Below are 27871 nucleotides of genomic sequence, written 5' to 3' on the forward strand. Positions count from 1 at the left end.
CCCTCAAGGGTGATTTTATATTTAAATAAATACTTTTCTAGTTAAAGAGAAACCTGTGATTGTTTTTTCTATCCCTAGCTCCAAAAGTTAGGCTGGCACAAATGGTCTGGCTGTAAACTATATATAGCATTGTGATGGGTGTACTGGGCCCTTTGAGGTCCTCTGCTGGTGGCAGCCCGCCCTCACACCCCGGCCCAGAAAAAGAGCAGTAAAGGTGGGTCTTCCAAGCCAGCCTAGAGAGGTTGCAGGGAAGCAGCCAATCAAAGTGCAGCAGTCCCAGTTAAAAGGAGCTTCAGGGCCTGAGCACCTCAGTTGCTGGCTGGGACCAGAAGGGTGAGGAAGAAAAGGAGTTGAGATCTTCATCTCTGAGGTAAGGCTGAAGTGGAAGGGGCTAGCTGGGAAGTGGCCCAGGGAAGAGCAGCAGCAACGATTATAGGAAGCAGTATGTGCTTGGGCCACTTCAATCAGGATAGGCTAGCACAGTTCTACTGCCCTTTACTCATACTATAAGGATGATAACATTTCATCACCACTGCATTCAATACTAAAGTGATTTGTAACCCAGTGTCAGCCACAATTGGTCACACAGCTCTGTCTGCTTGTACCTAGGAAGAGTGGGTGTGATCATGTAAATACAGTCTGGTCCTGAAGCCTTTCCCTGCCCCATCTCATTACTAGCTGTCAGGGGAGAGCTCCTTCAGCCCTGCTTACACATTCTTACCTTCTCCTCTGCTTTATGTACAGACTTTGTTTTTCATTCCACCTGCTTCATTTTTTATTCTCTCCCCTGACTAAGTGTCAATCAATATTTCAGTTTTAGTTAAACTTTCCAACTAAAAATGTTTCAGGATTTGAAACTACACAAAACAAGTTTGTCTATTTCTAGCCATATTTATTAGCAGAGTTTTGATATTGAGGGATTATTCTGTGTATCTTCACTCGAGCAGGAATTTACCAGTGATTAATGGACTGACATATAGAAGAGGATTAAGAAAGACATTAGCACTGAATTTAGGGAACAAAATATCTTTTGGGCCATGCCTAGCAGATTTTTTTTGAGAGATTTGAACTGATGGAGGATAAAATTATTTGATAGTCATACATAATATATATTCAAAACCCTGATTACTTTGTTTTGGACATTTAAGGAATTTTTAATGCACTTTATCTCTTTACTATCAATTTGTACTTGTTGGAGACAAAGGAAATAATTGAAAACACAACCAGTAACAGTCTTCACTTATAATGCTCTATCTAGGGGATTGGACTTCTGGTAGCATACTGACTACTATGTGGGCCTATTTTCACCCTGTTTAGCCTTGGAGGGATGTGTTGAGATTGAGGGGAATGGATTCAGAGTTGTTGAGGTCCTGCCACCTTGCCTCAGAACATGCTTTAATAGCACTGAGCCTTTCCAGTGGAGATGTGCCAGCTACCAGTGCTGGGGGTTGTTGGTGGGGAGGGTATTTGCAGTAGTTTTTCAAGGACAGTGGGATTGCTTTAGGTAGGGACAGAGGGGCATGGTGGTTGCTTTGAACCTCTATAGCAGTGGTCTCCCACCTGTTTTACACCCAAGATCACTTTTTGAATTTAAGGGCAACCCAGGATCTACCCTGCTCCTTCCACAAAGCTCCACTCCATTCACTGCACCGTCCCCCTCCGTTGTTCATTCTCCCGCATCCACACTCACTTTCACCAGGCTGGGTCAGGGCACTGCAGTTTGGAAGGGGGTGCGGGCTCCATGCTGAGCCTGGGGGAGGGGGTTAGGGTGCAGGAGGGGATGAGGGGTGCAAGCTCTGGGAAGGAGTTTGGGGGCAGGAGAGGGATATGGGCTGGGGCAGAATGTTGGGGTGCAGGAGGGGTCATGGGGTGCTGGCTCTGGGAGGCTGCAGGTTGCGTGGTGGAAGAGAGATGCTGGTCCAGCATAGCTGGGCCTGCTGTACTTCTGGTCTTAATGCTGTCCGTTGAAGGGGGTGGCACTTACCTTGGGTGGCCCTGGCCCCATGCTGCTCCCGGAAGGGGCCAATGTACCCCTGCAGCCCCTGGGGGGGAAATAACAGCAAAGATTCCTGTGGCACCTTATAGACTAACAGACGTTTTGCAGCATGAGCTTTCATGGGTGAATGCCCACTTCGTCGGAAATGTGGCTCTGCGCGCTGCCCCCATCTCTGCAGGCACTGCGCCCACATTTCCCCATTCCCAGACAATGGGCGCTGTGGGGACAGTGCTTGCAGGCAGGAGCAGCACTCAGAGACCCCTGCCCCCCATTCCCCAGGCCCGCAGGGATGTGCTGGTTGTTTCTGGGAGTGGAATAGGGCTGGGGCAGGCAGGGACCCTGCCTTAGTGGCAGCCCCGCTGCACCACTGGAGATCGTGATAGACTGGGAGAGTCTCCAGGATCGACTGGTTGATCGCGATTGACCAGTTGACCACTGCTCTGTAGGTTGGGATAAACATCTGAACTGTGGGACATTATGGAAAACAAACTCCAAACATTCCAGGATTTCCCCCATTTTTGTTGAACGTGGTAGCTCCTGCTTTCTGGCAGAACTGACTCAACCCCAGTATTTTCTGAGTGGATCACTTGACGTGAGGTGATATAACCACTTTTGACTGCTCCCCTTGCATTCACTTCCAGGTCTGCTTTTTCCTTACAGTAACAGGCAAAATTACCTTCTTCAAAGTGTTTCTGACTTTCTGTGGAAAACCTGTTACCTACCCATTTCTCTTACTACTTATTCATACACGTCTTGACATGTGCTTGACCCTTCATGTGGGCATTCAAGTACTAAAGGATCTAATTCAGTGCTATGCTGCCCATGTCTGCTAGTGTGCCAGGAGCCAGGAAATCCCATCACATCAGCTCACAAGTTCTGGTTTGAATTTCCTTTTATAAAGATGAAAGTTAGTTTTAAAACTCAGTCAATAACAAAACTCCCAGTGACTTCAGTGAGACAGGATCAGCCCTTGATTTTTAGCTCCAATATGGCTTTTCAATTAAGAACACAGCTTTTAAAGCTCTAAAGTTAGCCTTTGGGATTCATTTATCTGAGGTTGTCTTTGTATTTAGTTCCATGCAGATACAGCATTTTTAAAGTGTTACCACTCTATTTAAATCTACTAATTCCTGTTTAATTCTGTAGGGAAATCCCAAACAATGCTCAATTTCTGACAGTACAATGATTTCCACAGCAACAAACTCTGATGTATCAAACATAGCATAGAACTTCAGAAATTAAGAGGAGGATGAGGGAGAAAGTTATCCTTTCTTTGAATAAAGCTAAAGTTTCTAATGGTGGAAGAAGCCCAGAAGACACAATGTATATGTCTTTAAGTAATTCTTATTCATTTTCCTGTTATGCCATGTCTGCAAATCCTTCTTTAAGGCATATGGTGCAAAACTCAGCCTCCCAACACTCTTCTGAGGTAGGTAAGTGTGTGATTTTTTTAATATTCATTTTACAGATAATATCTAGCTCTTATATAGCACTTTTCATCAGCAGATCTCAGAACTTTGCAAAGAAGGTCAGCATCATTATCCCTTTGCAGATGGGGGAAAATGGAGCTCAGAGAGAGGAAGGAACATTCTAAAGGTCTATCAACAGCAAAGTTTGAAATAGAACCCACGTCTCTCAACTCCTAGTCCAATGCTCTATCCATTAGGCCATACTACCTTGGGTGATTTAGTTATGAGGATCTTAAATGACTTGCCCGTCATCACACTAGAGAATACTTCCGCTCATGTTTGTGCAAACAAATTGGTGCATCAAAATAAATATCAATACTACCTGTCAGCAGCATTAACAACATTCTTGATACCATGTTTGTTTTAAAGGTATTTGGACACAATGTTATTTAGAACTGTTTGTACCCAGACCTTATAGCAAATTAACAACAATCAGTTCCATGACAGATCTCAGTTCTTTCTGTTGTCTTTCATTGTAAGGAGGGGATTTGTGGGTGCTCAGCAATGCTGAACACCAGATCCCTTGTACTGAAGTGCATACACATGGATTTCTAAGTCCACATTTTAGACACACCAGTTTTGAAAAATTTGGCCAAAATAGTCAATAATTGTTCCACTATTAATATATGATTAGCCATATCCTATTTCTATGAAAATGAAGTTTGTAGTTCAGGAAAAGTATACTTAAAGGAGTATATAGTTCAGCACCATATATAGCCACATTTCAGGGGACATAGGAGTCTTCCTTCAAATAAAATGTATTGGTTTAACGGATACTCTGTAGGGAGAATTCTCCCTTTATAATCACATCCCTCAGTCTCAATCATGGTTTCATCTAAACAAATGTTAGTTTCCACTTTCTGGCATTTAATTATCAGACCTTACAAATAGTGTGGTTTGTTTAGTTTGGAAGGAAGACTCATCCCATTGAGGTATTTAAAAAAAAAAAAAATTCCGGACCCTTACTCTTAACACTGATTCAGGAGGGCTTTTATACTCTTGTTTTGTTTTAAAAGAGCAAATATGTACAATCTTAGATTGATAAGAATGTGCCTGTGTGCAAAGCAAAGGAGAATGAATCAATTTCAAATCATAGGTGCTACTTCAGTCTAATAATTCCTCGTTTGGTGCATTCTTTGCATGTCCCTGGTTCAAGCACTTAGGCTGGAAATGATAATGTTTATTACTGTGAAGAAGCAATATCTAAATCTATTCAAAGCATGTTTGTGAACTAAAGCTGTCTCTAACTCTGAAATCTCTAAAAACAAACACTGGCAGAAAAATGATAAACGTTGTTACTAGTATTGTATTAAAAATACCATCTTCAAGCTTAAACATTTATTTTAGTTATACTGGCAGTGAGCAGATAAAGAACTGTGGGTGTTCTTGCTATGCTGCAATAATAGTTAAAGCATCCTCATCAATTTCATATTTCAATAAAATCTTCTGGAGCTTCATTTTTGTCCTTTTTGCTTTCCTTGGAAATCATGCATCAGTATGTAAAAAATCCTTTTGTTTAACTCAGGAGGCTTTTTTTTTTTGTCCTCAGGCTTTTTAATATGATTCCTCTGTTTGTTAGGCACCGAAAAGCTATACTTCATTTGACTACCTCTTTCAGAAAGAGGTGAATATAAGTGTTGTGAGTAGAATCAGCTGAACAAAATGTAGGGTTTTTTGTTTTTTATTTAAATCTCTCTCAGTGCACATGGTGTCTACTGAACAACATTCAATAGATGCTTGTAAGTCCATAAGCCATTTCAAGGCAGCCTCATTGTTGTGGATATCACCCATTTCACTTTTGAATACATAGTTGGGATACTGTGTTATGATGTTCTCATGGTAGTCGCCCAAAGGGGAGTCTTTGATACTCCACTTGTGCATCAAGTAGACGAATCTTCCATGGTTTGTTCTGATAGGGTTCAGTGTGTTCCAAAGTCTGTGTAGCAGATCAATACTGGGAACGTGGCTTTTTGGATCAGTGATAATGTGCTTGTTAGGAATGGTGGATGAGGTCCAGACACATTGTCATTCCCTGGCCAGAGACATGAAATGGCTGTACGTGGTCCATAGTGATTTTCATGACTTCAGGCATTGTTGGGGTATGTTGTACATAACCTGCCGGATGAGAAATTTTTTTCTGTTGACTACATTAAAAAACAATTTTATGTTTTCTTGTCATTTCTGTTGAATAACTATCTTTGATTTACACTAACTGCCTGTATATGCAGAATAAGTACCAGACTAAGTAATCCCCACTAATGTTAAATCTAGAAATGTCCAAACCTAATTGGAAGACACATGCAATTAAGGTATCTTTCTTTTCCTGTGTGTTGGGTTTTTTTTTTCAGGGTTATCTTCAAAATAAAAAAGCTGCCAACTTAAACCTAAACTCCAACTTTGAAAGCTAGTGAATCGTCACTCAGAGAAAAGAAAGGAAAGAGAATTTGCTATTCTTTTTCACCAAAGGATTCAGATAAATTTATCAGCTTCTTATTCACTGAAACTATGCTGTGCAATGTGAGGTAGGGGCTAAAGCAGAAGACTGGGAGTCAGGACAGCTGGATTAGATTCTTGAATCAAGTTACTGAGAGAACTAAGACTTTAACCTCTGTGGTCCTCAGTTACCCATTTTAATTATGGGTATTATTATAACATTTACTTATATCATAGGCTGTGAGGCTTAATAGACATGAGAAGAAATTAAAGGGGCTGAAAAAGGGCAAGACATTGCTGAGCATTATTCTAAACTGTTAAACACTGAACTGTCACTTGTAGACAGCGTTACAAGGGTGACATTCTAAACCATTCAGTGTCTTTCCCCCCCCCCCCCCCTTGATGCCTTGTCTTTTGGATCCAGTTCTTGGTACCGTGCAATGGTGACACATGGAATACCTTGAAAAGAGAACACTGAGTTTTGCATGGATACAACTGACGCTATCCCAGCCCTCAGATCTATAGCAGGCCTTATTGTTAACTATGAAGGGAAGCAGGTGAGTATTTAGCTTGTTGGATGAAAGCTTTCATACAACTACCATTGAGAAGAAATAGGAGGCTTTCATAAATACAAAGCACCAAAGATAGGAGAGTTGTAAAGAGGAAGTTGAAAAAGTGGCTGAGTACATGAGGATACTATATCCAACAATGCCAAGGACAATCACTGGAATGTCACTTTAAAATTTTTAACTGTCCTAATTCATTTGTACCCTTGAGAGTAATAGTACTGGGCAGATCAGTTACACTTGGAAAGCAAAGCAGAAAACTGTTGGTGTGGACCAACTTCTACTGTAGGTGGAGTGTAACAATGAAGAATGGAAATCTACTAGAAAGGTCTGGTCTCTCTCACCATCTGGTCACTTGGCTCCCTAATGAGCTGACTCTCCAGCATTCCAGTGAAGCAGCTGGTGGGGGATGCCATCCTTCCTCCTGGGAGCAGAATCTGTCAGTTTACAACAATAGAAAATACTTATCTACCCATAAAATGTACTAAGATTTGTTAAGACAATTCAGTTCCTCATGACTGGCTTATGTAAGGGTTCATAATCACTAACATAATAATCCTATATTTTCCACAGATATATTCAAAAATCCTTTAATGCAGAGCAATGGTATCAACAAGAAATTTTTTATACGGGTTAGAGCACCGGGCTGAGAGTGAGTCCGGGGTTCTTGTCTCAGCTTTGCCACTGACTCACTCTGTGATGCTTTGGATCATCATTTAGTCTAAAATTAGGCACCAATATCCATGGTTAGGCATGTAAATAAGTGGCCTGTTTTTTGCACCCCTCCCCTAGGTATTGAGCTCCTACTGAAGTTCAGAAGAGCAGTGAGTGCTTCAGGACCTCTCTACTAATCAGACTACTTATTTAAGCAGCCAAGCTAGAATATTTTGCACTTTACTTTTCTATGCCCCAAATTTTCCCTTTAGTAAAAAGAAATAATGCTGTCTACTGGGGATATTCTGAGTTTTAATTAAACCCAGATTTCCTTCTGCATTTTTCCCATCACAACTTGATCTTAATATAAAGTCCTTGGGTATTTCCCAATGAAAAATATATATTACTAAAAATATACTTTCTCAAAATAATTCAGAAAAGAAATAAAAAGCATAGCACAAAAGTTTCTTTCTGAACTGACATATGATAGTTTTATGCAAAAACCTCAACAGACCTTACTGTATTATATTTATATATTATTGTTTAGCTGGGATTGTGTGTAACCTCTAAGAGGGAGCTGTGACAGTTGTCAGACCTGGGAGTTCAAATAATATATTGAAAATGTGCTATACGAGTATAGACTTTTGGGTCAATAAGCGTTAAGTGGATTTCCTGAGGAACCTTTAAGGAGAAGTTGATGCAAATTCCCAAACTGTGGCTGTGCAAAAACCCAGCGTTCTGAAGTTATTCCCTGATAAGGTCATTGTCTGCTGATTACCTGTCATGGAAGGCCATGATCAAAGGCCTGAGCTGTATTTAAAAAAACAAAACAAAAACAGCTGATCTTCCCAGCCATTGTACTGGTTCTGGATCTAAGACCAGATGAACTTGTAACCATGGGGAAAACCCAAATGTAGGTCTGAAGGACTGGAACTAACCGGAGCCTTAGGTTGGAGTTGTGGATGACCTTTGGTAAGCTTTTTAGTGTGCAGGTTTTTTTATTGTTTTAATGCTTTCTCTGTAATGCTTTTACCTTAAGAATAAATGTGCTTCCTTAGGAGCCTAATGGTAACTTATAACTCTGGGTAGCACACTAATCATAGCCTTCAGAGAAAGCTAAGTGTAGGTTTTGGCTTTTTTAGGCAGTCTGGCTTGCTGGGGATATCACAATGTAAGGCTGGGAGCTGGGTAGTCTTAAAATCCCTGGTCAGAAGGATGTGACATGCCTCTCCTGGGTGGAGACCTGCAACAGCTTGGAGCTTAAGGCATCACAGAAGGGGAATACAAGTGCAGTTACCCTGAACCTGTGACACTAGGTGTATATGCAAACTATAAGGTTGGGGCCAATCCTGCAAACCCTCCATGTGTGGAAGAATATGTACAATTCCTTTTTATTTTTGCATAAGGTTTTCCTATGGCTCATCCCTGTAGTTCCAGAACACCTCACATACACTAAGGATTTTATTCTAAAACTTCTGATGCATGGAAATATTCTCATTTTACAGACAGAACACTCAGGAGCAGAGAGAGTGTCTTGCCTGAGTCATACAGGAAGTCTGTGACAGACATCTCTTGAGTCCCCATTTTTTATTACCTTAACCACAAGATTACAATAGGTATTCTGTGTCTGGAGGATTTTCAAGATCAAGCCCTTTATATAGGTTTAATAAAACTTTTTGCAAAGGTTCCTAATGTCAATTTCAATGAATGTAATTGGTAAACATTGATCTGGTGCTACAAGAAAACAGGAAGCTAGTCATTCTTATACTTGTATTACACACTTTCATGATAGTATTTCTCTTTAAACATCAATGAAATGCACAAAGTGACAAGCAAAAATTGATGGTTGAGTAGAACTATTTAACTAAAGGCAAACAAAACTATTCTGGTAGGCTTGGGATATATTAAGGAGATTGCTTGAAAGGAGGCTGTCTATTGAAGGTAGTAATTTGTATAAGTTCCTTTTGTGGAGAATCACTCCCTCCAAGTGCCATGCATGGAGCAAACTCTGAGCGTGCAGATTTCCCCTTGTCTGGATGTGGGGGTGGCGGGGTGGAAGGAGCATTTGCAGTAGTTTCTCCTCTCTACCATCTTTGGGCAGACAACCATAGGGTAAAAAGAGCAGAAGATAGCTTGGGCTAGGGGACACCTGTCATTCTCTACCACTCCTCTGGCAAGGTTGGTAAAACTGTGATTGTGTATTAATATTTTCTTGTGTAGACACCTTTGAAGGCAGTATTGTGGGGGCAATATGGCTTCTCTGGCACTGCACCTCCAGACAGGTAGGGAACTTTGGAACCAGTGGAGAGGCATGGGGTGTAAGTGTGGATGGCTGTGTTTCTAGTGGATCACTGGTTCTGGTGACTGAACCATAGTCAGTTTTGTAAAGTTTCAACTACCCTTTTCCTCCCAATAAGTCCATTTGGGGAAAACAGACGGTACACACAGTTGTTTTGTTTTTCTTTTTTCTTTTCCTGCCTTCCTCCAAGTACCCCTCCTGTACAATTTTTTTTCCATTGGAAGAGCCAATTTCCACTCCTTCCCGTATCTTTCATAAATAAGCCTGATATTTTTCTGTTCTGCTCTATACAGGTTCTTACTGAACCTGTCACAATGGCATTTGTTTGCCTTAAATTCGAACATTTCAAAAATTTGGCAAGAGTTTATAGAATATTTTTAGTCCTTTCCATTCTCATTGACAGTCTTCATTTTTTCTCATCCCAGTTGGAAAGACCTAATTTAGGAAGAAATCCTTAGCCAGCACTCCCTCTGCAGAAGGATGTGCAAAATGATAACTGCTTTCCAGAGACTTAAAATAATCTGGCTAGAGTTTATAGAAAAATGCATGAAGAAATGACTCACCATATTGTGGCATATTTCAGGGAATTTAAACAAGCTTCATGCCACCATCTGTGAACAAAAATAGGGGTTTGTCAACATGGTACAGTGGTGTGCACAAGAATTCTAAAGCACACCAATGTTTTGTGTGCTAAGTGGCCTGTGTAGACCCTGCTGGCAGACACTTAAAAGTTCCCTAGTGCTGTTTGAAATAGGACTAGATTAAGGCACACTAGGGAATTTTTAGTGCACAGGCCAGTTAATGCACAATACACTGGCGTGCTTTAGAATTCAAACCCTGCTAATGCGCTTTGCTGTGCTGTGTAGACAAGCCCTTAATTAACCAACATTTTCAATATTACCTTTTAACTCGGCACTTAAGTGTAAACCACCTTTGGGAGGACACATATAAGGAAAATTGAAAACAGTGAGAACTCAACTATAGATGGATCTGTGAACCTCAAACTTGAAAAGGAGGCCTGCCTAGCAGTGGATGGGCCAGTAAAACAGAAAGTAATGTGAGTTAGGGAATTGGCTACCATGAACGAGTAGAGACAAGAAGCAAATGTCTTTTATCTCTCTGTGGTCAACAGAGTGGCACTGCTCTTCTGCAGAAGGAAACACATTCATCTGGTGTTTGTGAGGCCCTCAATAAAAGGGAAAGGGACAGTGTCAGACATAGGCCTAAGAGTACTAAAGAAAAAAACTTAATTTAAGTTTATATTCATGTTTACATTTTAAAATGTACCCACAAGATATTTTTAAATAATGAAGAACAACAACCTAAAGGTAAACAGAAATGTTAAAAAATGCTGAAAATGGTTCAAGGTTTCTATCGTCGTTTGGAATATGCTATCTAGGTTTAAGAGTTACATGGTCTTAACAAAATACTTGAAATGCTGTTCCTTTCACATTGACCTTCCTCAACCCATGTATAAGATTTCATGTTTCCTTTTTAAGTATTGATTATGATAATACTTAGAATGCTGTTTGGTTGGGTTTGTTTGTTTTAAAGTTTTTTCAAGTTGCAAGAGGAAGCTCTTTTGAATTCTGTTCTGTGGCACTCCCACAAAACCAGCACACTCATGCAGTCTTAGAGTATGATAACTATAGTGCACAAAAGCTCTGTATTTTGTTTGTTTTCAATTATTTTTGAAACAATAGAATGGCATTAATATGTAACAGACTTTCAATGTAGAGCATCAGATGCATAATTTTTTTGATGGTTCATTCCATCCCTATAGGATGATCCATCTGGTAGAACATGTCATGGGATTTACTACTCATCCCTGGGGCATCTCACACATCTTTGGATTAGCTCTCAACCAATCAAGCTGAGGCTTCAAAAATTCTGTAAGGTTCAGTGATGGGGTTTTCTCAACCTCCTTTGGTTGCTCCCCCATCACAGGGCGTGCATGTGTGTATCTCTCTCTCTCCTTAGGTTACTCCCTTTTTGTGACATGGATGATCCCTCTTAATGACCCAGCCAGATGACCAAGCCACAATGTGCTTTCTCCCCAACTTTAAGGTTATCCAAGTCTCACTGCATGGGATGACTGGATATCATTCCTGGCAGCCCTCCAATTCAAGGCTATGCAACTGATGATGGTTCCCCCACCAATCCTCTACTCTGGGTTCCAGCCCAGGGTCTCAGCAATCAGTAGCCAAGGTCTGCTCCATCCCTAAACCCTGCTGCCATTTCCCTAGGCTGCTTCCTGTACCACCTCTATTAGGCTTCTTTCTCCACTAGTCCTCTGAGTAAACTCTTCCTTCAGGACTAGGATCCCAGGGCTTCTACTCACCCCCTGGGTTTTCTCCTTTCCCTCTCTAAGCCCAGAGAGTAACTGCAGCCTCCTTCTGCCCTCACCTCCTGACCTTACACAAGCCCCACATGTGCCTTCTCAGTTGGGCTCCATGCTCAATCAGTGCTTGCCTATCAGGCCACACCTGAGGGAGAGTTAGGCTTGTTAGGTTACTTAACCTTTTCTGAGACACATTAACCCTTTCTGGTTAGTGTGGGGATGAACATCCCACCACAGAACTGTAAGGTAAGTAATGTCCTAGTGTAAATATCCACAGCAGGTATCGCAAACAAAATTCTGTCTTCTCTAGCAATTTTATACTTTAAGGACTGGAAAAGCCCAAAAGTTTTGACACCTTATTTCTAGGATGTGGATCCAGATTTTATTTTATAGTTGTCAGAATATTTGCAGTATTCTGCAAAACAATACATACAAATACCATATAAGAGATGGAGCTGGGAGAATAATTGATTGCCAGGTTTGACCAGCAAATGGAAAAATATTCAATATTTTGTCTCTCCACCTTGAGCCCAGTTCTTAGGGATGGGGAGAACTGAGTTCAAGTCTTGGTCAAGAGTATGTGGTGGTAGAAAAGAACTCTTTATTCTGCAATAGCATTCTGGGTATAAATTGAAAGGAAATTCCAAAGCCTTTGGATTTTGAAAGGCTCAGATTAGCAGACCACCATAGAGGAAGCTGGTACTACCAGGGACGCCGGGGGCAGGGGGAGAGGCAAGTGGGGCAATTTGCCCCAGGCCCCACAGGGGCCCCCATGAGAGTTTCAGGGCCCCTGGAGCAGGGTTCTTCACTCGCTCCGAGGGCCCTGGAAAACTCTCACGGGGCCCGGGCCCCCGGAGCTTCTTCTGCTCCGGGTCTTCGGCGGCAATTCAGTGGCGGGGGGGGGACCTTCCGCTCCAGGACCCGTCATCGAAGTGCTGGGTCTTTGGCGGCAATTCGGCAGCCCTGAATCCTCTGGGCGGCCCTGGGTACTACTAGGTTCTTGTGCATTATCCTGTGCCATTATCTAGTTGAGGTTCCTATGTAAATTGTAATGGGGAATATTTTCACTGAGCAGACAAAAACAGAGGAAGTGTCAGGAAGCTAGTGCTCCCATGTAAGTAGCTTGCTATTGAATTGGAAATAACCCATCTCATAAAAGAGGAAAGCAAGAATTAATATTAAAAGAAAAAAATCCCAAAATACAGAGCAGCTTTCATTTGACTAGAAGCATCTCCCAAGTCAAACACAACTACTTCTTTAATATTTCTCAAGCTATTCAACTATTAAATTGTCACTTTCCTAGCTGTCACTAACAATGGTCTCAAATAAGCATTAACATGTTGTGTATGCTGTTGAAGTTAAGACATGTTTTTCTCCCTTGAACCCTTGTTGTTTCTCTACAAAAACCCCTATCTATGCTTAAGTAAGTGTTCTGATGCCTGGATCCAAAATCTGCATCAGTTACATTAGGACTTCATCTTCTCCTGACTGATCATGCTCAGGGCTCTGCCTGACTCCAGCACTCTGGATCCTCAGCTACCACCACCACCTGGGGGGGTCTCTCTCTCTCTCTCTCTTTCTTCCAGTATAGCCTTCTGACTCTGACTTGTGTGATCAGTTATAGTTTTCTAAACCTGACTTTTATAATATGTAACTTGGATTTAATATTATAACTGGTTTGTTTGGCTCCCCTATGGTGGTTACCTGGCAATAAATAACTTTCATAATTAAGCTGGTTGCTTCTCTCTCTCTCCCCATCCCCACCTCATGGGTGTTTTTTGGTTTATTAATTCGCTCTGCAGCAACGCTCTTCAGACCTAAGCTAAAATATCCCTGCAGCACCCAAAAATTCTGTGCGGTTAGCTCAAGTGGGTTACTACCAGAATAATTGTAATGTGAAAGTGGGGATAGAGACATGCTGAACCAGGAACATATGAGGGTGGCAGCTTCTGCCTGCTGAGTCCAGGGACATATAAGCAGTCAGCTTGGGAGTGCTGATTAACCCGATTCTCTCAGATGTGCTCTGTTAATGTGTGTGTGTGGGGGGGGGGTTAGTCTGATTCTGGGGCTGGAAGAACCCAGCCCTGGGGAACCTAGGTCCTCCAGGATAGCTCCATTGGGAGGGAACTTGCAGCAGGGAAATGTAGAGCTCTGTATGAGAATCCAAGTGACACAAGCAGTATCTTGATAGAAGTACAGATCCCCCTCTCCTCCCCAGAAGAGTAACCCTAATACATGAGCATACCCAAAAGTAATGGGAAAAACTGGTAACGTGGGAATTGCATCATGGTTAAAGGGGTAGTAAAGATTCACTGATTATGATTAGTTGTTAAATTACTCTTCGAAATAAGCTGCTATTTTAGTTAATTCATTCTTGCCAGTAGCATCCTATGAATTGACATATCTGCTCCATTGAGAGCATCAGACCAGCTGTATGCAATCCACTTTGTCCACTTTCCATGATTCACTTAGAAAACATAAATTTACTCCAGCAGAAAGGGGAGGAGATCATGAGATTTGGAGAGAAGAGAGAAAAGGTGGGGCAAAGAAAGGAGAGTGGGTTGTGGGGTGCATTATGTTGTGTAGGAGATGGACAGAAGCCAGGAAGAGGGCTGTAGAGAATGAGTGGGAGGGAGCTGGGGGTGGGAGGATTATAGGAATAAAAGGGCATAGGATTAAGGTGTGGGTTTCAGTTGTTAGGGAGAAATTAGGGGAGGACGATGGGAATTGGAGCTGGAGAGCTCCAGGATAGAGGGGAAACTTGGGGTAGGGGAACTTGGGGTGAGGATCAGAAGCTTAGGAGTACTTATGAACTGGGGCATGAATAGGGTGAAGCTAATCTTTGTAAACTCATGATCTATTTGTATTACTCTTTGACCTCCTCGCTTACCTCCTTCTGTTTGTTGCACTCATCTGGTTCCAAAAACTCTTTGGGATGAGGGATATGTCTACCTGTGTGTTCAGCACAAGAAGTCCCTGATCCAGAATGGCATCTTTGGACACTAATATAATAAAACCGTGCCAAAGAGACAGATCTTAACTTTGCAGCCCTCTACTGGACTGACTAGCTTTTGACGACTACGTTATTGTCCATAGGAAGAGTTGCAAATACCCTTTCTGCTGGGCCTCGTAAATAAACCTGCCATCTGAGCTGTCTCTGTGCACGACTGAGGACTCTGCTACAAAGCCTAGTGCCTGAAGTACCTGTTGAAGGGGGTGAATTGTGGTACACTTGGCATGCTCCAAGCTTCTAAAAAGGCTGATATATCATAGCACTCCATTGAGTAGGGACTATTGCTGAAGGACATAAATCCACACTGTGTAGAGGTCAAGCATAGGAGTTTATTACACACAGCGCTGATGGAGTGTCACCTTGCTTATTAGGCTCAGAGACACTGCCAATCAATTGATTACAATAGAATATATAGATTTTCCATGGGCAGGGGAAAATGATGAGGTAGGCAGTTCCACACCCTGGGATAGGTTTTGCAGCAAGACAAGATAGAACATTAGCTAATGGTTAAAAGGTTACATAATGTCTCCGCCCATGGTCTCAAGTTAGCAACTTAACATTTAATACTTTGATAAAATGTTGTTAGTATAAAATATATAATATATTGAATTCTGATTTGGGGTTCATAGGAATGGAGCAACTCCTTTGATTGTCCAACAGTTACATTCCTAGGGGTTAAAGCAAAGAAACAGTGAAAGTATATGACAATACAGATTGTCTCCTTTATGTCTTAAGGCAGGCATTGGTCCCTTGGAAGGATGCCATATTTTATACTGATGTGCCAATTTTCATAAACTCAAGGTTGGATCTGTGGGAAGAACATTCCCTACAGAAGAGACTGACACAATAGGAACAGGGATCCTTTGTTCAATCTCAAACTTTGGATGAAACATAATTATTCGGTTATTGCTTCAACATCTGGCATTTCTACTGACCAAGCATATCTTAGCAAAGGCAATGTTATCTTGTTTACCCCAGCTTTCTCTTAGCTGATCACTATTTGCTAGGCCTCTGGTCTCCTGACCAAACTCTGGACTTTGGGTCTGGAAAAGAGCTGGCACAATCCATATACCAGGTTTTTGTATAAAATGCATATGGATTTTAACCCTTCAATTACAATATACTATGATGACATCTTGGTGTCAGCAACATTATGATCAATAGTTTTAACAGTATCGCATGCCTCAAGCCATGGGGGCGGGGGTTGCATTTTGGAAAAGATAATACTAAAGAACTTTTGTCATAGATTAGGTAATCTAAGGTGGCTAGCAAGAATGTGAATGCATTTATTGGGATATGGACATGACTGCCTACTTACATTTTTTGTACTCAGGTGGGCTGCTGCATATTTGTTTGGTGCACATCCCAATCACCATCTGAAATGGCTTGACTAATCGTACTAAAACTGATCAGGAGTCTTTTAAAGGAAGAGATTAGAGCTTCATATATTCCAACTATGCAACTTGATGTTTATTACTTGAGGGTGCTTAAAAAAAATGAGATGTGGAAAAAATACAAAATAAGCAGCACAACAGAGAACATGATGTCCTAAAGGTACAAAAACAAGGCTCTGGCAGCACTGGAGGAATGAATGGAACAAAAAAGACACATGCAAGCACATTACCGCTATACAAATAACTAATATTCATAATGGTTGTTGTGACTGATACCTACAACTGATTCAGTTATAATATTAATATGATGGGTATTTTAGAAATTTGTAATATAGATTCAATGGTCAGTCATATAGTAGGTGTACTGAGGCAAGGATACTTACCTACTCAATATGAAACAAAGCACTGACTGAATTAATAGACACCTTATATGATTTTGAAACTGAAGGTTGTTCTTCCTATCTCCTATAGATGGCTTTTTCTTCACAGAATCCAGAGTCGTGTGTCTAGCTGCCTTAAGGAATTTCAATCTCTAGCATAGGGATTGTGATAGGTACATTCTGTCTGCTTACAGTATTATCTGACAGTTAATGGTTGTAATACTGGAGTCCAATTTTGGTTCATTATGGATTTTTTCCTTTTTTTTTTTCTTCCAGTTTACTACTTTGTGCCAGAGAAGAATTCCTCTAAATGGAAAAATAAAATTCTAAAAATGAAGGTTATCTTTACATTTTTTATTAAGTAGGGCAGTTTCTACACACTTTCTTTAAAAAAGACATTGTATTATGCCATTTTTTGCATTTTAGTATTATAATCATGTGATTAAATAGAATATATTCCATGTAACTATTTAGTAATATAAACTTCACACTTCAGGCTTAAAATAATCCTTAATAGTTAGAGACTAAGATGATACCTTCACTGGGTGGGGAGGGGGTAGATTACTCCATAAATTCCTATTATGCAGTTTTTTTGCATCTTACTCTGAAGCATCTGGCCTGGGTTGTTGTTGGAGACAGGATATTGAACTAGGGCTTGATTTACAGTGCAGTTAATTCAATGGGAGTCTTTCTATTGACTTCATTGGCCTCTGGATCAAACCCCTAGCTGGACCATGGGTTTGATGCAATATGGCAATTCCTATACTTACTATAATACACATAGTGGGGGTACTTGCAACTCAGCTTTTATCCTCAGGAAAGTCAATGTTTTTCCCAACTCAAAAAAGAACCATATTGTTACAAGTTCAGAGAAATGCAGTAAGGACCCCCTGAGAGCTCTGACATGAAAAGGCTGTTAGTTCAAGATATTTGTCCTTTTTACTTGCATCTAAGATGTACTCTGAAAGTCATTCTTGTTGTTCAATAGACTGCAGTTTTCACTAGGCCAACAGAAGACTTGAAATAATGATTTAACTGAGATCACAAACTTGCTGAGCCAACACAGTGTAAAAGAAATTAATAAAGATACCAAGTGCAAACTTCCTTTCAAGCCCTCTGCAAAAGAACAGTTACATAACTGCTTATTGAGGCTGCTATACAACTTACACAAGTTAATTAGAAGTTGATGGAAAATAATACAAGGGGATTAATGAACATATTGAAGTTGGGAAGATTTTTAAATGACTAACGTAAAATGCTTGGTGCCCAACTCACTTTTTCTACCTCACTTTTGTGCATGAGTAGTTCAGCTACTGGATAGTTTCTTATCTTAATTTCTCCCTTTTTAGCATTCTGCAGTAGGGGTGAAATGATCTTGTGTTGACAATACTGACAAAACAGAAATCTCTGTATATGAACCAGTGTACGCATGCACACTCCCACCCTCTATTGGTTAGAATCTGTCACTCCTGCCCAAGAGTTTGTAATGGTCATGTAGTCTGTGACTAAAGGCTTGAAAAAAGGGTAAACAATAGGATACAGTTCAACAACTGAAGGAGATTTTCTTTAGGAAGTCATAAATATGTGGTGGGCTGATAACTAGAGTTAATTATACAAACATGAAAATGGGTTGTTATATTATTTCATGACAATATCTAATCTCCAGGGATGCATTTTCTGACTATTAAGGACATGTACTGATAAATATTAGAAATCATAATCTAAAATGTTTCTTTTGAAGTACAAAACCTATAGAGATTTTCAAAGCCAATGGCTCATCCTAAAGGGGAATAGCCGGGCATATATCTTTATGAGATTAAACTGAGAAGTCTAAGGTCGAGCCACTTCTGTTTATTCTGGGGTTTTAGAGAGAGATGATAGCATGACGTTACTTTGTTCTGTTGTAATTAAGACCAAAGCAGATTGTGAAGAACTTCAAAAAGATCTCACAAAACTAAGTGATTGGGCAACAAAATGGCAAATGAAATTTAATGTGGATAAATGTAAAGTAATGCACATTAGAAAAAATAACCCCAACTATACATACAATATGATGGGGCTAATTTAGCTACAACGAGTCAGGAAAAATCTTGGCGTCATCATGGATAGTTCTCTGAAGATGTCCACGCAGTGCGCAGAGGCGGTCAAAAAAGCAAACAGGATGTTAGGAATCATTAAAAAGGGGATAGAGAATAAGACTGAGAATATATTATTGCCCTTATATAAATCCATGGTACGCCCACATCTTGAATACTGTGTACAGATGTGGTCTCCTCACCTCAAAAAAGATATTCTAGCACTAGAAAAGGTTCAGAAAAGGGCAACTAAAATGATTAGAGGTTTGGAGAGGGTCCCATATGAGGAAAGATTAAAGAGGCTAGGACTCTTCAGCTTGGAAAAGAGGAGACTAAGGGGGGGATATGATAGAGGTATATAAAATCACAAGTGATGTTGAGAAAGTGGATAAGGAAAAGTTATTTACTTATTCCCATAATACAAGAACTAGGGGTCACCAAATGAAATTAATAGGCAGCAGGTTTAAAACAAATAAAAGGAAGTTCTTCTTCACGCAGCGCACAGTCAACTTGTGGAACTCCTTACCTGAGGAGGTTGTGAAGGCTAGGACTATAACAGTGTTTAAAAGAGAACTGGATAAATTCATGGTGGTGAAGTCCATAAATGGCTATTAGTCAGGATGGGTAAAGAATGGTGTCCCTAGCCTCTGTTTGTCAGAGGATGGAGATGGATGGCAGGAGAGAGATCACTTGATCATTGCCTGTTAGGTTCACTTCCTCTGGGGTACCTGACATTGGCCACTGTTAGACAGATACTGGGCTAGATGGACCTTTGGTCTGACCTGGTACGTCCGTTCTTATGTTCTTATGTAAACAGAAAAAGGAAACACTCTCAAGAGACGCAAATACAGACCATGGATAACTTAAGGCAGGATTGTGATGCCCTTTTTCACATTAAATTGTGCTTTATACCATGGGTAGTCCCACTGAAATCAGTTGGACTGCTTGTGCAGTATTGTACTACACAGTGTGAGTAAAGATATCACAACCTGGCATTTAAGTTTTGCCTAGTATGTCGGACACAGAGGTCCACATGAATAGGGTTCTTAGCATTTATTATTTGTATTGCTGTAGCACCTAACAGTATGTGAAATTCAGTTGAGTGGCTTTTTCTGTTTCATGTGTATGCACATTTTTTTCATTATCTGCAAATACTTATAGTTTTCTAAATGTTTAAACATATTCCTGATTTTTGCATAAAACTTCACCTTGAAATAATTTCACAAACACACTACAGGTCAATCAGCCATTTTAATACATCTGCTCATTGTGCATTAGCATTGCTAGATGGCAATATAGTAACATCCACCATTACACCTCTAAAATGAATGTGCATACACAAATTGTGGCTTTTGAGGGAAGAGAGGAAGATTAATTGTAAAATATAGTAGTTACATTACTATTTAAAAATTATACTTTTTTCACTCAACTCTCTAACCTATCACTACTATATACTAGTATCAGAGGGGTAGCCGTGTTAGTCTGGTTCTGTAGAAGCAGCAAAGAGTCCTGTGGCACCTTATAGACTAACAGACGTTTTGCAGCATGAGCTTTCGTGGGTGAATACCCACTTCTTCAGATGCAATCTTCAGTTGCATCTGAAGAAGTGGGTATTCACCCACGAAAGCTCATGCTGCAAAACGTCTGTTAGTCTATAAGGTGCCACAGGACTCTTTGCTGCTTCTACTATATACTATTATTTACTTCCAAGTGCTTTAAGTATTTAGAACAGCTGTCATGAACAATCACTTATGTGGGGGTCTGGATGGCTCAAAGTCCTCTCAGTTCTGTAGGCCCAATCCTGCAAGGTGCCGAGTGCTCTGAAATCCCAGTGAAGATGGTGGGAATTGAGGGTACTCAGTATCTCTCAGGACTGAGGCCCTAAATGTCCACTTCAGTTACTATTGATGCAGGCTCAGTTTGAAGGTAGTTTCTATCTATTGTCTCCTCATTATCTATGGGTTTCTTGGAAAAACTTAAGTTCTTCCTAGTGCACAACTGTCCACAACACACCAACACAGTTGGTGTTCACAGCCAGTCTCAGCAGAGATGCCAAGCATTGTACCACTCCAGGTCAAGATTGTGAAATGTTGGGAGGACAGTGAGGGGAGGCTTGAATTGTCACAGCTTGGGTTTTCTACTGTTAGGCCACTGATTTTGAATCAGCAGCAGCTGATTTGGGAAGAAGTGGGCTGGAGCCCAGAACTCTCCCTTCTGAAACCCATGGACAGAAAGGGAGACGTTTTTGAAAGAGGGGTGCTTCTCTAATCAAGGGGCACAGGCAAGAACAGGCTAAGAAAGTTTGCCTAGCCTAAGGGAGCCAACCTAACCCAGGATTCACAAGAGGGGTGAGATCAGGGTGGGGATGGGTGGGGGCATGCATTCAGGAGTTTGTTTTCAAAGATCTGTAACTCTCAAGTATGCTTTAAGAGTAAAGTGTCTGGGCTTCAGAAATTATTTTGCTAAGCCCGTGTTAATTGTTTGCCTGACACAGTGCCCATGAAGGGGACAATCAAGAAGCTCAAAGCCCACAGCGAAGTGTAACTTTAAGGCAGTGTGAATACACAGTGGGCTTGGGAGGGCTGTGGAACAAGGTGGCCAGCTGTAGAGTCCCACTGACCAAGCAGGTGTCAGGGAGTCTGCACCTGAGAGATCCAGGGCTAGGAACAGTGACTAGTTCCATCCAGATGTAGGGGGTTAGAACATGTGGGTTTCATTCATAATAGACTGGTGCCTGTTCAGAGAGGGGATCCTGCCCAGGTTGTGACAGCCACTTCTTCCTGAAATTAATATATTTTCCTGATTAAAGCAAGTTTCAGACTGTTTTTATAACAAAACTCTGCTCATATTTGCAAACAAAATAAATAAAAGTTACACAAATATAGTCAGCCAAATTATTTTTGAATATTTTATCAATATTTGTCTACCTCTATCATCATGAATGGGAAAAAAATACAAGCTATAACCCAGTATTATCAAATACATCCCTGGGACACCAAATTTCACTCTTTGTCCATTTTATAACCCATTTAAAGATATTTTCTACTCTGAAGCTTATTTTTAACCATTTTGAATACACTGGCATTGTGTATTATATGTTCTGTTACCTGCTGTGTAGTTGGTACTGTGCTGGTCCCAGGATGTTTGAGATAGTGTGGGTGAGGTAATGTCTTTTAGTGGACCAACTTCTGTAGGTGAAAGAGACAAGCTTTCGAGTTAGACAACTTTGATTTTTTTTTTTAATCATCAACAGAAGTGAGCTGGAAGTGTGATTCCCAGCTTGCATAAGCTTACTCACGCTAGCTCTCATTGAGCTAGCATGCGAAAAACTGCCATGTAGGTGGGGTATCATGGGTGGTGGCTCAGTCTAGGCACCGCAAGAATGTACCTACCCAGACCTCTTTGGAAAATACTTGGGTGGCTAACCCAAGCCCCCACCTGTTCTAGCCTGAGCAGAGTTAGAATCTCTGCAAGCTGAAAATCACATTCCCGGCTCTAAGGGCAAACACAGCCCTAGTGTTTGCTGGAGAAGTTAATTAATCTTCCAGTAGCAGTAAACATAGTTTTAGATGCAGGCTATTCTGATGTGTTTGTAGTTTGTGGCAAGAAAATATTGTGGGATTGATTTTTTGTATGTATTTATTTTTGGTTGGTGCTATGGTTAGTTATGTCATCTTTAGGTTTAGGTCTGTTTACCTAATTCTCTTTAAAGACTTTTTATATCACTCTGGCACTATAAAACAGCCTTCAAATAAAAATAAATGTAATTTACACTAACTGTCATATTGATGTAAAGTGGTCTTAGTGTAAAGAGAATCAAACTGTTTTGTCCAGTGAAGGCTGTTTAGTTAATAATTTCAAATAAATTCTTTTGAGAAAATCTCCACCTGTTTACAGATATTTCACAAGCAGCAAAAAACCACACCCACCCAGGCCAACCACATTATTTTTAATGAACTATTCACATCTCTTTACTCCAGACTTTTTCCAGTCCCAGGACATGAAACACTTGGTAAAAAGGGATTTAAATAAAGATGTTGAACTTACAAAGGATTTGTGATACAGATGCAAAGTTCTGGTACTTTGTACTAATTGTACCCGACTTGTTTGTATGTTTATTTCGTTGGCTTTTAAAGGACTGCAATTATGCCATGGTAAGCCTGAACCTTCAAAATTTCAATTATCCTGTGAATTAGCTACCTTGTTAAGATGAGAAACACACTCAAAAAGAACTGCAGCTGTGCTAGACATTATGCCAGTAAATCTGACAAAAGATCTGATTGGACTTTTTGAAACATTTTGAAAATGTTACTAGATGGTCCAAGAATTCCTGGAACAGCATGAATGTATAAGTACATTGCTAGTAAGTCTTAATGTTGCTATTATCCTCAGATGAGACACTATTAACACATTGTTGCACCACATTCTACATCAGAACCATAATTTCCAGTAAAAAAATGCCATATGGCACCACAGGAGCTGTGGAATTTTTATGACTGGAACAATAGTTATATATGCCACTGCCGTACTTATGTTGCAAGGAAAACAGATTATGTTCCCATAATCCATAGTTGCTGGAAACCAGAAAATAGCTCTGATGTCTTTCTCTGCCCTTTTGAATGGATGGTTTTCTTGATATTCCCACAATGCCATTTAGTGCCAGAAAAAAGGATTTCTCTACATCTGCTTGGAAAAAAGTCTTCAGTTTAAAAATCAAAGAATGTAGCAGTATAGAAGTCACTGTAAGAGGTTAGGTCCATTGCCGCTATTGACAGAACTCAGGATGGTAAATATTTTGTTGTTGTGAGATGTGCTTTTTAAAGAAAGTACATTTTCATCATGGTCCAGAGATAAGTCACTGAAAATAGATCATCTACATCCAATACGTTTTTTACTTTTTTTTTCTCCATCCTGGAATAGACCAACAAAAAGCTATACATCAGGAGAATGAAGTCCTGACCAGTTCAGGACTCCGAGCAAAGAACTTACTGGACAAAGCTGTGTGAGTTTGAGGATTTCAGTAATAATGGTCCTATTCCTAGTTTCAGATGCCCTCTTTCTTAAAGGTATAAAGTGAGAGTCCTTCCATGTGGCCTTCAAGTTCCCTTTTTAATTGTCATGGTAACATTTGATTATGGTACTTCATATTTTATGGTTGCTAGCTTTGGAAGGTGAAGTTCTCTGTTTAGAAATGATATAGTATAGGCAGTGGTAATGCAAGTTCTCATATTGCTCCTACTTCATCAATATACTTCTATTAAGACATAGAAAAATGACCGCAGGGAAAGGTTAGTTCAGTTTCTATGCTGATTCACTCCCTGAGCTTTCAGATGAAACTCCTAGCAACTACCTTTTGGCAATTGATCACAAAAGTCTTAAAAGAAGTGAGATCAAACTCACTTTACCAAAGTTATCAAATCGATGCCAGACAGATTTGGCTTCCAGTGCTAAATTTTCAGTGACTTGCAACCCCCATTCAAACACCAAATTAAAAAAAAAAGTCATTGTAAGTACTAAACAATGCTCCTGGTACTTTACTTTCCTGCTCTGCTTCAATGCAAACCACAGTGGCCAGGCAAATTTTGTTGAACAAGTAATATCAAATCTCAGTCAGGCAAAAGTCAGGAATATTTAGCAATGTTGATAAGAACATATTAAAAAGGCTTTAGGAACTGAATGCAGCTGGTACGCTTTATGAAGAGAGGGACAGTACATAGTTACATCGCTCATATGCTGCTATCAGATTTTTTTCATCAACTGAATGATACTGTACAAAGTCCAATTTGAAATGTGATTAAAAATGACACTACAGTACACCCTTCCCAATTTGTAAAGGTAATCTGTTTAAATATAGAGAATCTAACTGAATAAGAACAGTACATGCAGTTATAGATACATCTCTTACAGATTGGTGGGGGGGGGGACACTTAATTGCCCACACATCTCTGAAAGCTTCCAATAAGTCTTTGAAGTTCAATCAAACAAACTTTTCTGGATTTATTAAAGATCATAAGAAAACTCCAGGTCTAGTGTAATGGAGTTATGAAGCTGGTCCAAAATCTTCATCTTCTGATAGGCATGTCTACATGGTGCTATTGTATTGAATTGGAATCAAAACATTTCCACCAGACCACCATCATGTTGAGAGAAGTGGAAGGGAGGAGGGGTTGTTGCTTTCCCATCTGTAGCTTTTTTTCTACAAAGCTACTAAGTATTGGCTTGTTCAATGCTGCTGACACATTGGTCATTTGGTGGTTTCTCTTCTCAAGAGAAACATTAATAAAAGCAAAATATAACTGTTATTAGGAATTACCAAGAAACAGCCAGAACAGAACATCCGAAGAGTAACAATGTGAATATGCACAGGATAACAGTTCATCAGAATGAAAAGAAAAAGCTCAGTGGATTTTATAGAAGATTGGAAATGAACATCTGCCATCTTGACCAACCATTTTTATTTGTTTCTAGATTTTGTTGCAATAAATTTTCACTGATTATCCCTCAGAGAAAAGCTTTCAAAACTACCCATATAAAAGCACTTCTGCTGAGACATTGGTGTCTATGAACTACTGAATGGGAATGTTAATGTGCTACTGTGGAAACAGATAAGCATAGAAATGTATGGTCAGAGAGGCCAGAGTTCTTTATAAAGACTCCTTGGGGATTGAGACACTATATTCACTAATATAAATCATGATTTGTTAAAGTAAAAAAAAAATCTTTCACTTGAATAAAGAAGTCAGAAGACATTACTAGAATTACATTTGGTGCAGTTATGTATTATTCAGTAGACTATAGGGAATTCAGTAATTGATTTTGGAGGAGATGAGATTCATCTAGATGAATATTTAAGATAGCTATTTTTCCCATCCTGTTAATCCTCTTAGCTTAGTATCAGAGGGGTAGCCATGTTAGTCTGTATCCACAAAGACCCCGAGGAGTCTGATGGCACCTTAAAGACTAACAGATTTATTTGGGCATAAACTTTCGTGGGTAAAAAACCCACTTCTTCAGATGCAACATAAACTTATGCCCAAATAAATCTGTTAGCCTTTAAGTGCCACTGGACTCCTCATTGTTCATATTTAGCTTGTGATTCATTATAACCCCCAGCTCCCTTTCCACGGTACTCCTTCCTAGGCAATCATTTCCCATTTTGTGCATGTGCAACTGATTGTTCCTTCCTAAGTGGAGTACTTTGGATTTGTTCATATTGAGTTTCATCATATTTACTTCAGACCAGGACAAACTGGAGAAATGATCATTTTGAATTTTAATCCTATCCTTCAAAGCACTTGCAATCCCTCCTATCTTAGTATCATCTGCAAACTTTTTAAGTGTACTCTCTGACATTATCTAGATGATTGATGAGCTATTGAACAGAACCAGACCCAGGACCAATCTCTGTGGACCCCACTCAATCTGCCCTTCCAGGCTGATTGTGCAGCACTGATAACTACTCTTTGGGAAGGTTTTCCAACTAGTTATGCACCCACCTTATAATCTCTCCATCAAGGCTGTATTTCTCTAGTTTGTTTATGAGAAGGTCACATGAGACAGTATCAGAAACCTTACTGAAGCCAAGATATACCACATGTATCACTTTCCCCCATCCACAAGGCTTGTTACTCTGTGAAAGAAAGCAATTAAGTTGGCTTGACACTATTTGTTCTTGACAAATCCATATTGACTGTTACTTATCACCTTATCTTATAAATGTTTGCAAACTGATTGCTTGAATATTTGCTTCATTATCTTTCCCAGTATAGAAGTTAAATTGACTGGTCTTGAATTCCCTCCCCAGGTTATCCTTGTTCCCTTTTTTATAGATTGGCACTATATTTGCCCTCTTCCAGTCCTCTGGAATCTTTCCCCTCTTGCATGAGTTTTTGAAAATAATAGCTAATGGCTCAGATATCTCCTTAGTCTGCCTGGGAAAACAGCTAATGACACACAAGAACACACTAATGGAATGTTGGTGAATTCAGACAGCTGATTTCTATACAAAAGCACTCATATCATGATCTTATAGAATCTAACTCATATGATTGATCTTAGTTAATTAGTTCTGCCACTGTAAAACATGTGAGCTCATTTAATAATAGGAGATATACCTATCTCCTAGAACTGGAAGGGACCTTAAAAGGTCATTGAGTCCAGTCCCCTGCCTTCACTAGCAGGACCAAGTACTGATTTTTGCCCCAAATCCCTAAGTGACACCCTCAAGGATTGAACTCACAATCGTGGGTTTAGGAAGCTAATGGTCAAACCACTGAGCTATCCCTCCCCCACCTTTCATATATAGCATCATGGACCTCTCTTCATTCTTAGTTGTAGACTTCTGATTTGGCTCAAAGGATGATCAGTCTCTCTCCTTCTCTGGATGGCTGGTCTAGGGAAGAGAACAGAGTACTTTAGGTGGTGGTGTTGGTGTGAGGACCTCTCCCTCACCCCCGCAACTGCCTTCTTTCTCCTAGTTACTCTTTTTTGTAGGGTTCAGTGTTCTCTCTTGTCCAATCAAAGTCCAGCATGTTGGCTTTAGCTCAACATGAACCAATAATTTGATATATTGATCTGAAAGTCAAAGAAGATTTCAGTCTGAAGTGGACATTTTTCTTGCAAAATCCATTTGTGACCACAAGCAAATGTCCCCTTCATAAGCAGAACATGTGAGAAGGAGTTGGCAACAGACTTTTGTCTAATGGAATAAGGCCCATTCTCACTTTGATGATGAATGTTTAGTTATATTTAGCAATTACCCTTTTACATATTTCCACTCATTCCTTGTGACTGTAAGCATGATAAGAGAGAAAGGGACTCACCTGGTAGCCAATCCCATACTGAATGTGTGGCCTACTCCACTGGCCTTTCACCTAAAATCCAAGCTGTGTTAGCACTCCGTATTAATACTAAACTTCATTTAGCATTTATCCAAATGAAAATCTGGACCATGTTCCCTTAACAGTGGGCAGAAGTGGGAGGGAAATAGACTGAAACAGATGGGGAGGTGGACCAAGGACAGAAAGAGAAGAATAAATTTTCCTCATAGACATGGGGTTGCTACTGTTGTGATTATTCAGCACATCTCTAACTACAATCCAGATTCAAGTGTTCACCTTTCCCTTTTGACCTAAAAAATACATTAACAAAAATCTACAGTAATTGTATTATTATTTATTTTATTTACCATAAATCTATAAACACTGTATGAAGGGACTCTAATATTAAAGAAACTAGTGTAGTTTAGCACC

General features: G+C 40.1%; 2 long non-coding RNA genes across 2 annotated transcripts in view; one reads left to right on the plus strand and one right to left on the minus strand.

Moving 5' to 3' along the window:
• The first annotated feature begins 325 nt into the window (after nt 1-325).
• The window catches only part of LOC123371984, a 93863-nt gene continuing 66317 nt past the window's right edge, over nt 326-27871 (plus strand). Inside the window, exon 1 of the long non-coding RNA XR_006580032.1 lies at nt 326-370. This is a non-coding gene — a long non-coding RNA (uncharacterized LOC123371984). The remainder of the gene's footprint in view (nt 371-27871) is intronic.
• Nucleotides 5016-27061, minus strand: LOC123371985. Its single transcript, XR_006580033.1, has 5 exons — nt 26913-27061; nt 26117-26250; nt 9981-10028; nt 6809-6901; nt 5016-5580 (listed from the first exon to the last, which is right to left on the minus strand). It is a non-coding gene; the product is annotated as an uncharacterized LOC123371985 (long non-coding RNA).

Source organism: Mauremys mutica, chromosome 5 (assembly GCF_020497125.1).
Source record: "Mauremys mutica isolate MM-2020 ecotype Southern chromosome 5, ASM2049712v1, whole genome shotgun sequence".
Lineage (NCBI taxonomy): Eukaryota > Metazoa > Chordata > Testudines > Geoemydidae > Mauremys > Mauremys mutica.